We start from the raw sequence: 8983 nt of genomic DNA on the forward strand, positions 1-8983 counted from the left end.
AAGAATTGTCCAAGCAGTAGATGTACCAACTCCCAGTTGCCCGGGAGATAGATCTCCCCCATAGGATAATGGCATAGAGAAGGAGTTTCAACTTGAGTTGCAGCTGGATTTGAAAGTAAACATTAGTAGATGCAGGGAGGTCCTGGTCTGGTGAGCCCTGCCTGTGGGAAGGTCTGGGTAGGGGTTGTGGGGGAAGGATGATGACATGGAAAAGAGGGTAAACTTGAGCCTGTTTGCTAGAGAGAGGGAGAGGCGCTTCTGGGCGCCACCGAAGTCCTGCTTCTGCTGACTGCCTGGCTTACAAATAAACACCCAATAAATACCTGTTGATTTTGTGTGCTGTACACTGGTACCTGGTCCAGATCCCCTTTACCAGGCTGCCATACCCATCCCCCAGCTGCTTTGAGTTTTGTCTGCCAAGTGTTCACAGCTCACCCTGTTCTCCGGAGACTCTGAGGGAATTGCCCTCAGGTGATCAGAGCTGCCCCATCCAGGAGTTAGCTGTCCTCCCCACCCCCTAGCCAATGACGGATTGATATGGGGGTACAAAGGGCTGATTCACGTGCCTCAAGGTGGGAAATTGGTGCAGTTTATGCTTCAGACGCACCCATTGTGGATCAGGCTGAGGCTAGACTTCATTAGACTATATCCATGCTCCTGTACCATCCCCTCAGCCCCTCCACGCCGTCAACAAATCACATGGCTCTGAATCCTTGTCTCAGGCTCTGCTTTAGGGAATGTGATCTGATGTGTGGCACCATGAGTAGTCCTGTAAGAATGCCCTGTGGAGCTGGCCACTCACCATGAGGCAATGAGGACCACGTCACTGATGGTGGGCAGGGCACTGGTAGTTTCGGGCGTGTGGCGGCCATTCAATTGGGAGACATTAACTTTGGTGAACTGGGGTGGAATTCAGGTAGAAGGGGATGCACTGACTCGGGTAAGGTTTGGGGAACAAAATAAAAATAATGTAAGGATTATGGAATCAAGTGGCTCTTGCTGAAAGCCACTGATTGCTTGAAGAGAGAAAATAGCACACTCAGGACAAATATCCACCCACTTAATGCAACCTGTGAGTGTCAGAGGGCCTCGTTGGTGAGACTCTTGTTGCCTGCGAACAGAATTACAGAGTTAAAGGTGATATAGGACTTGAATGAGAGTGACAACTTCAGTGAAGCCTGGTGTTGATGTCTGTCGAGCATTTACTGTGTTCTAAACATCATGCTTAGTGCTTTATGTGGATCACCTCACTTAATCCTCACATTATGAGGTGGTTTCACTTCTTAGCGCCCTCATTTTACAGTTGGGAAAAACTTGAGGTTCAGAATAGTTGATTCACTTGCCCGAGGTCACACAGCCAATAAGTGGCAGAACGAGCATTTGAACCAAGATCACTTTGTCTCCAAAAGCTAAGCTCTTAAGCACCAAAATCTACTATGTCTTAGATGATTAAACATCAAACATTACAAAGTGATGAAATGCTGTTCTTGTCAGTTTGTGTGAAAGACAGTTTTGATCCAAGATATGATAAAGTCATACAGTAATAGAATCTTAGAATTGTAAAGGGTTCGATCATTCCTCCCACCCAATGGAGGAATCGCCATTCAGTTGTAGGTATGTGCAGCACCAAGTGTATAATTACTTTGTTGAGCTGGAGAAAACATTTCCTGGCATCTGATTATCCAGTTTCTGCATGAAATCCTTCCACTGATGGGGAGCTCGTTGCTTCCCAGGGCAGCCTCTTCCATTTAAAAACAGCTCTGATTGCCAGAAACTTCTTAGTGAGCTGAAAACTATGCTGATCCGGGGTCATACATCTCGTGGTTGCAGAAAAAAGAGGAGTGTTATGATTTGAACATCAGACTGTGAAGTTCTTTTCTGCCTTTCAGTCATCACATCCATCATCACCTTACCTTCTAAACCTCTGAAAGGAAAGGGTAACAAAACGTTAGGGTCATGTATTTTGTTTCCTCAATTTTGCGGCAAGTTGGAGCAAAATCTGTTTGCTCAAGACGCTGTTTCGTTATCGTTTTTTAACATTAAAATATTGTAAAGGACTAAAGGCAGAAAAGGAACAGGACAGTAGAATCTGCATTCCAATCACATCACTAAATGCGTGCCCAGAGCACGTTGGTTGAATTCTACAGAAATGTTTGCTACGGTATTGGGGCTGGGAGGAAGACTGTGATTGATTCTATCAATTTTTTGTTGTTGTTTTCACAAAAGTATCAGAGCCATCTGAGTGCGACCAGGTCAATGTCATCAGCTTGGAGTCCTTTCCCTGCAGAAGGAACAATTAGAAAGAGACACCCATGTGCTAGCTCTCAAAACTTGTGACCTGCACCTTCCACCCAGGAGGCTAGATTCCCCATCAATTCCTTACTTCTATCCCATTAGTGAGGACGTGCCGCTAAATCTTGGTCTTTTTCCTCAACTGAGGAGGAGGTTAAATTCCCTAGATTTATAGAGGAACCACCGAGACAGCGAGACCTCCTGGATTCCTAGAGAACACCAATAGGGGTGGAGTTCCGGGGGGGCGGAACCGTGACGGGGTTCCGGTAAGCTTTCCGGAACTCGTTCTATTTGTGCTACAGGTTGTTGTATCGTCTGCAGGTTTTTCGTTTCCGCACCAGCCCCGCGACTCAGAGTTTCCGGCTGCGGGTAGCGTAGGGGACTAGAGATGCGTAGTTACTACCCCCTGCAGGATGTGGGCAGATGCCCACTCCCACGTTTCCCTCACTCACTCCCAGCCTAGCTTTGTGCTTTGACTTAACCTAAGTGATGAGATCGATTAGGAAAGGAATTGGAGACAAAACCAAGACACTAGCATTTTCTGAGGTGTCCACAGGGTCGGTTTCTCTGAGCCCTCTCCTGGGCTTGCCTACGGCTGACTTCTCACTGTGGACTTTCCTCTGTGCCTGTGCACTCCTGGTGTCTCTTTCCTCTTCTTATAAGGACACCATTCCTATCCTTGAGGATAACACCCTTATGACCTTATTTAACCTTAATCACCTCCTTAAGTGCTCTGTCTCCAAATACAGCCACACTGGGGGTTAGGGCTTCCAGTGCATGGGTTTTGCGAGGGGCACACAATTCAGCCCAGAACAGTTGGGAACTATCTTGTCACTATCTGTGTTTTCCCATAGCACCTAGCACAGCGCCTTGCAAAATGGTAAATCTAGGTTTTTGTTAACAAAGTGATAGAACACCTGATGGGAACTGGGAGAGGAGTTATAAAGTCATTTAAATCTATTGTCTTAGCTCATCTTTGTTTATAAAATTTCTGAGCTCTATTCTGGAAGGTCCTAGTTCCTGCTTGGAACTTCAGTCTCCAGGACAATGGCACAGAGGTAAAAGGGAAGCTCCTGGGGCCTCTGGGGTGGGAACTGCAGGGGCAGGGTCTGTGCCCTTCCAGTAACCCCAGCAGTGTAGCAAGCATCTGTTCTAACGAGGGTTCGGGGTGGGGCTGTCTACCAGGCAGGTGCGGTGCAGTCAGCCGAGGTGGAGCGGTTGAGCCCTTGCTTCTCACAAGCTTATCTTCTGGCAGGATTCTGAACAGTCTGCGGTAAGCGGTGTTGCCCCAGCAGGTGTCACAGTGGATGTAGGATCATTGGATGATCACAGCATGGCTTGGGGGCCTCCGTGGCTATTCATCTTGGTGAGCAGAGATTGCATTGCCACTTTGAATGATTGGACTAGAACATCTGTCTTGGCATCCTGTCCCCTTCAGAACCCACGCTGGATTCTTTTTGGTGAGCAAAGGGCTTATCATAATTGGGCCCCCCATTTTAATGATTTTTAATTGTCCGAGCCCCACTTGCCAGGCTATATCGCTTAGCTTTTGGTTACAGCCCAATAATCCATCCAGTTCTTTGTTGAAATTCTGCAGTTCTTTTGGAAAAGAAAATGCAGGAGGTATTGTTCTAATCTCAAATTTAATGAAGAATATCTTAAACATGTATTAAGTCAGTTTAATGATAACAGCTGTAACAAATAGACCTACAAAGGTCTAGCTGCTCAAACACAATAGCAGTTTTTCTTTTTTTAATGAATTTTTAAAATATTTATTTATTTTATTTATCTATTTTATTTTTGGGGCTGCATTGGGTCTTAGTTGCAGCATGTGGGGTCTTTGTTGAGGCATGTGGGATCTTTGATTGTAGTGCGGGCTTCTCTCTAGCTGTGGCGCAAGGTCTCCAGGGCGCATGGGCTCTGTAGTTTGCGGCACGCGGGCTGTTTCGCTGTGGCATGGGCTTAGTTGCCCCGTGGCATGTGGGATCTTAGTTCCCCAACCAGGGCTTGAACCTGCATCCCCTGCGTTGGAAGGTGGATTCTTTACCGCTGGACCACCAGGGAAGCCCCTATAAGTTCACTTTTTACTCCTATAACAGTGTAAGGCAGATATACATGACTGACAGGAAGGCTCTCCTCTGAGCAGTCAATCTGATGGCAGCCCTGGCATCTTCAGACGTGGCTTCCGAGACCTCCTTGGGGATTTTCTAACCTAGTCAACTGGGAGAAGAGAACACGGACGTGTGACAGGGCTTTATGGGCCAGGCCAAGAAGTGGCACACATCATCTTCACTATAGTCCACTGGTTAGAACTCGGTCACCTAGCTGCATTTAACAATACAAGCTGCAAAGTGTTGTCTAGCTGTGTGTCCAGGAAGGAGAAAAACAAATTTTTGATAAACTGGTAGCAATCTACAACAAGACTCAAAAATTACTAACTGTAGAAAATTGATAAATTCAACTACACTATATCACGAAAAGACAAACAAAATGGGAAGCACAGCCCAGGAAGATGAAAAGGTGCTCAACTACATTAGTAATAAGAGAAAAGCACATTAAACCACAATTGGATACGATTTCACAAAAGATTATCAAATCTTTCAAAATCCGTCAGTATCAAGTACCGATAAAGATATAGAATAGTGGAAACTCTCATCTGCTGTTGAGTGTGTAAGTTGTTACATTTATTAGGGAAAACAGTTCGCCATACTTGTTTTTTAGCCATGCCACATGGCATGTGGGATCTTAGTTCCCCAACCAAGGATCGAACCTGTGCCCCCTGCATTGGAAGCATGGAGTCTTAACCACTGGAACGCCAGGGAAGTCCCTGGCCATACTTGTTGAACACGTATATATCTTATTTCTAGTTTTTTTTCACAGGGAACCAAGAGGCATGTTGACATGCTGCTTTATAAAAGCCCCAGACTGGAAACATCCTGAAAACCCATCAACAAAAGAATAGATTCATAAATTGTGCTGTATTCCTGCAGTGGGATACTTATTGTCAGTGAATGTGGTTGAACCACAGCTACACAGAAAGATGCATGATTCTCAAAACACATGTGCAGTGAAAGAGTATGACTCCATGTATGTAAAGTTCTGAAAAAGCAGAACTAAGTAATACATCATCCAGACATAAATAGATAGGTGGTACGTCTACATAATACAAGGGAAAGATTAACATAAAACTCAGAATATTTGTTAACCTTTGGTGAAGAGGGAGGGAGAGGAGATTGGACAGAATATAAGAGGCTTTTGTGATTCTGAAAATGATCTATTTCTTACCTAGTATGAGGACGCATGGGTGTTCTTTTCATTATCATTTACTGTCATATATCCCCAGATACTTTTGAATTATGATATTATTTCACAAGAAACATGGACAAGTTTACTGTAAAATATTGCTAACATACAGACAAGTATAGACAATAGAGATTGATTTTAAAGAACATTCACATATGCACCAGATTAATCAATTCTTAACATATTTGTTTCATATCTTTTTTTAAAAATATATATATATATATTTATTTATTTGGTTGCACTGGGTCTTAGTTGTGGCAGGCAGGCTCCTTAGTTGTGGCTCACAGGCTTCTTAGTTGCGGCTTGCCAGCTCCTTAGTTGCAGCACACGGGCTCCTTAGTTGTGGCATGCATGTGGGATCTAGTTCCCTGACTAGGTATCGAACCCGTACCCCCTGCATTGGGAGTGCAGAGTCTTATCCACTGCACCACCAGGGAAATCCCTCATATCATTTTAAGAAATAAAATAATATGTACTGTAAAGACTCCCATTCCTTTCCCTCATCAGAAGGAATAACTATACTGAAATTGTGTCCTTCTTTTCCCCATTTTATACCACAAGATCTTGTATCCATAAACAATATATGTAGTGTTGCAGGATTTAAAATTTCATGCAGACATATTATATTCTGTCATATTGGAACTTGATTTGCCGTTTTAAGATTGATTTATGTTTCTGTATATAAATAGATCCAGTTTATTCAAACTGCTGTAAATTAGTTCCCGAGAGAGACTTGGAAGAATGTTAAATTTGGTAAATGTGGGTAGATGGTGTAAAGGATTCTCTGTATTATTTTTGCAATTTGGAAATTATTTCAGAATAACAGTATCACTACTGAGTCATTTATATTGGCAATATGCACTTGGAAATGGAAGTGGGGGAAGTATCCATTTGTGATAATGACACAAATAACTGACCATACATTTACTTGAAAAAAATCTAAGAACTTACCTGAAAATGTATATTTTGACAGGAAGTCATCTATTACTATTTTATTCTAAAATGTAGAATTTCATGTAGTATTTTCCTTTATGCTTCCCCTCCTCATTTCTACCAGCTAAGAAATGTTGGCAGGAGAAGCCACCTGGATAAAAGCTACAGTTGAGTGTGAACTTGGAATAAGATCTAGACCGACACAGGTGTTGTCAAAGGTGTGAGCTGCATACTAGTCATGTGACCATGTTATGTGACATTTTAGTGAACTGTAATCCAAGTGTGTAAAAAAGAGGAGAAAATGAAAGCACTGAACAATTTTTATATCTTATTTTTAGTCATTTGAATTTTAACACAGTCTGTTTTTTCATTTATAGTTTAGCATTATTAGCTAAAGAAGGAAATAACATTTGTATTATTTATTTTTCACCTTGATTTAAATATGGTGTAAAAAGCTTCACTGGTCTTGTCAAAAAAAGGTGCACCTTTTCTAGTCCAGTGGAGTATTCTAGACTCTTCTGACCTTTGCAGTATGAGCTAATGATTCCCCTGTGTGGCCAGGATGGAGGACAGTGGGTCCAGCCCCTTAGCTAAATAGAAAAGCCAAAACTTGAGTGTTTCTTCTCCATTACCTTCCCTGGAGGGCTAGTTTGGAGCTCCTGCCCTACTGCTAAACACTGACAAACACGACCATACACTGACGACGACATCGCTGATCTGTGCTCCTGGCCTGGTGACCGTCTAGCCTCTGCGGAAGGCAGGAAGCCTGCCCTGCACGCCGGCACTCTTGAGCTGGGGACCCCATTCTCCCAAGGCAAATTAGTTCAGCAAGTCTCCTAGACCAGCTCCACCCCTCCCCTCCTTTGTGTCCCAGGAATTCTACTGAAAAAAATATTTTCAGCAAATAAAACATTTTATAGGGGCCATTTATAAAGGGAAAGGAAGGCCATTTAATTTAGTCGTAGAGAAGGAAGTGGCACCAAATACAAGCTCCCTTGTTCCTCCATAAGAAGTCCTTAGGGTTTCTCCAGCAGTGCTGTCCAACAAGCCTGGGCTGATGGGAGTGTTCTATAATTGTGCTGATCTTGAAATGTGGCTTTTGATTTGAGGAAGTTTTTTAACTTTTTAAAATTTTAATTTAAATAGGCTCATATGGCTAGTGGCTGCCGTATTGAAGAGTGCAGCTCTTTTCTCCTCCTTGGAACAGATGTGGCTGAAGGTAGGCATTTCCATGTTACCTCTGGATCCTTAGCTGTACCCTCTCTTTCTGGGAAGCTGGAAGCATGTACATCATCTACACAAAGTAGATTCAGTAGTCTGAGCCAGACTGTGTACTCAAGCCTGGATCTGCTCTCACAGGTCCCCAACTCCAGAGGTGGTTGTGAGCAAGAATTCTCTCTCATTGGCTTATTTCCTCTTGTCAGAGGCCTCGACTTCTTAATTTTGTTCGGGGAAATAGAGTTTGGCAGCCTTTCCTTCCAGCCAGTTCCTGCCGCTTGGTACACAAGTACTGATACCGAACCCAGTATATAATCTAACACTCATTATTTTCCTGCTGCAAAGCTGAAGTTTCCTTTATTTTATGGGGTGCCACTTGCTTTCTTATCATTCCCAATAGAACTTTGTTTTTACGTGCTGGGTAAGAAATCACGGAACTGGTAAGGACAAGAAAATAATCAAATCAAGAGATTTGATTAACATGAGAGGGTCTAACAGCAGCAGTTTACTCGTGAGGAGAAGAGGTGTTGAAATACTGGTAGGGGAGTTAGAAGGGACACAGAGAAGGGCAGACAGCTAATAAAGCAGCTACCACGGAGAGTGAATGTGCGTCATCCCATGGAAAGACTCTGAAAACAGTGTGAAACACATGCTTCACAGATGTTCCACCCTAGGGGAGAGGGAGACCTGGTATTCGTCAAAATCCCATCAAGCGTGGTTGAGGGCTGCCCCCAGAGCAGTGGTCTTTCGTGGTTTTCGAAAAAGCCCGCAGCCCAGGAGACACAGATGGTGCAAGTCGGATGAAGCACACGGCAGGGGAAAGGCCGGGGGCAGGGGGCCAGGGCAGTAACAGCATCTGCTCTGAACATTGACTTTGAACTCTCAGTAGAACCTAGTAGCACACTAATTTTAGTTTCTGGGTAAATTTCGGTAATTCTTAATATCTCAGTAGTACTAGTGGGTAGCCCTTACTTTATTTTTAAAACGTCTATATAATCTCAGGTGATTTTTCATTATGAAACCAAGAAAGGCATTCTTAAATCGTTCACGATCCAGAAGATGGTCTCCAGCCTGGGGGACCACAGAGTAAAACTTCTATGCCTTCCATCTGCCTTGACTTAACTCGGGGAAATGAAGGTAAAGGGACCCAGGGAGACTGGACACAACAACCTATGACATTTCTATTAAGTAACTTTTTTTTTTAAATTTAAATCCAGTTTTATTGTTTTGTTTTTTG

General features: G+C 43.5%; 1 long non-coding RNA gene across 1 annotated transcript; it reads left to right on the top strand.

Annotated features, from left to right (window-relative positions):
* The first annotated feature begins 2603 nt into the window (after positions 1–2603).
* On the top strand, positions 2604–8973 carry LOC113630470 (uncharacterized). The gene is made up of 3 exons (XR_003436988.1): positions 2604–3350; positions 3548–3752; positions 7675–8973. It is a non-coding gene; the product is annotated as an uncharacterized LOC113630470 (long non-coding RNA).
* Positions 8974–8983: the final 10 nt, after the last annotated feature.

This window comes from Aethalodelphis obliquidens, unplaced genomic scaffold (assembly GCF_003676395.1).
Source record: "Aethalodelphis obliquidens isolate GAN/ISIS:26980383/991018 unplaced genomic scaffold, ASM367639v1 scaffold30, whole genome shotgun sequence".
Classification (NCBI taxonomy): Eukaryota; Metazoa; Chordata; class Mammalia; order Artiodactyla; family Delphinidae; genus Aethalodelphis; species Aethalodelphis obliquidens.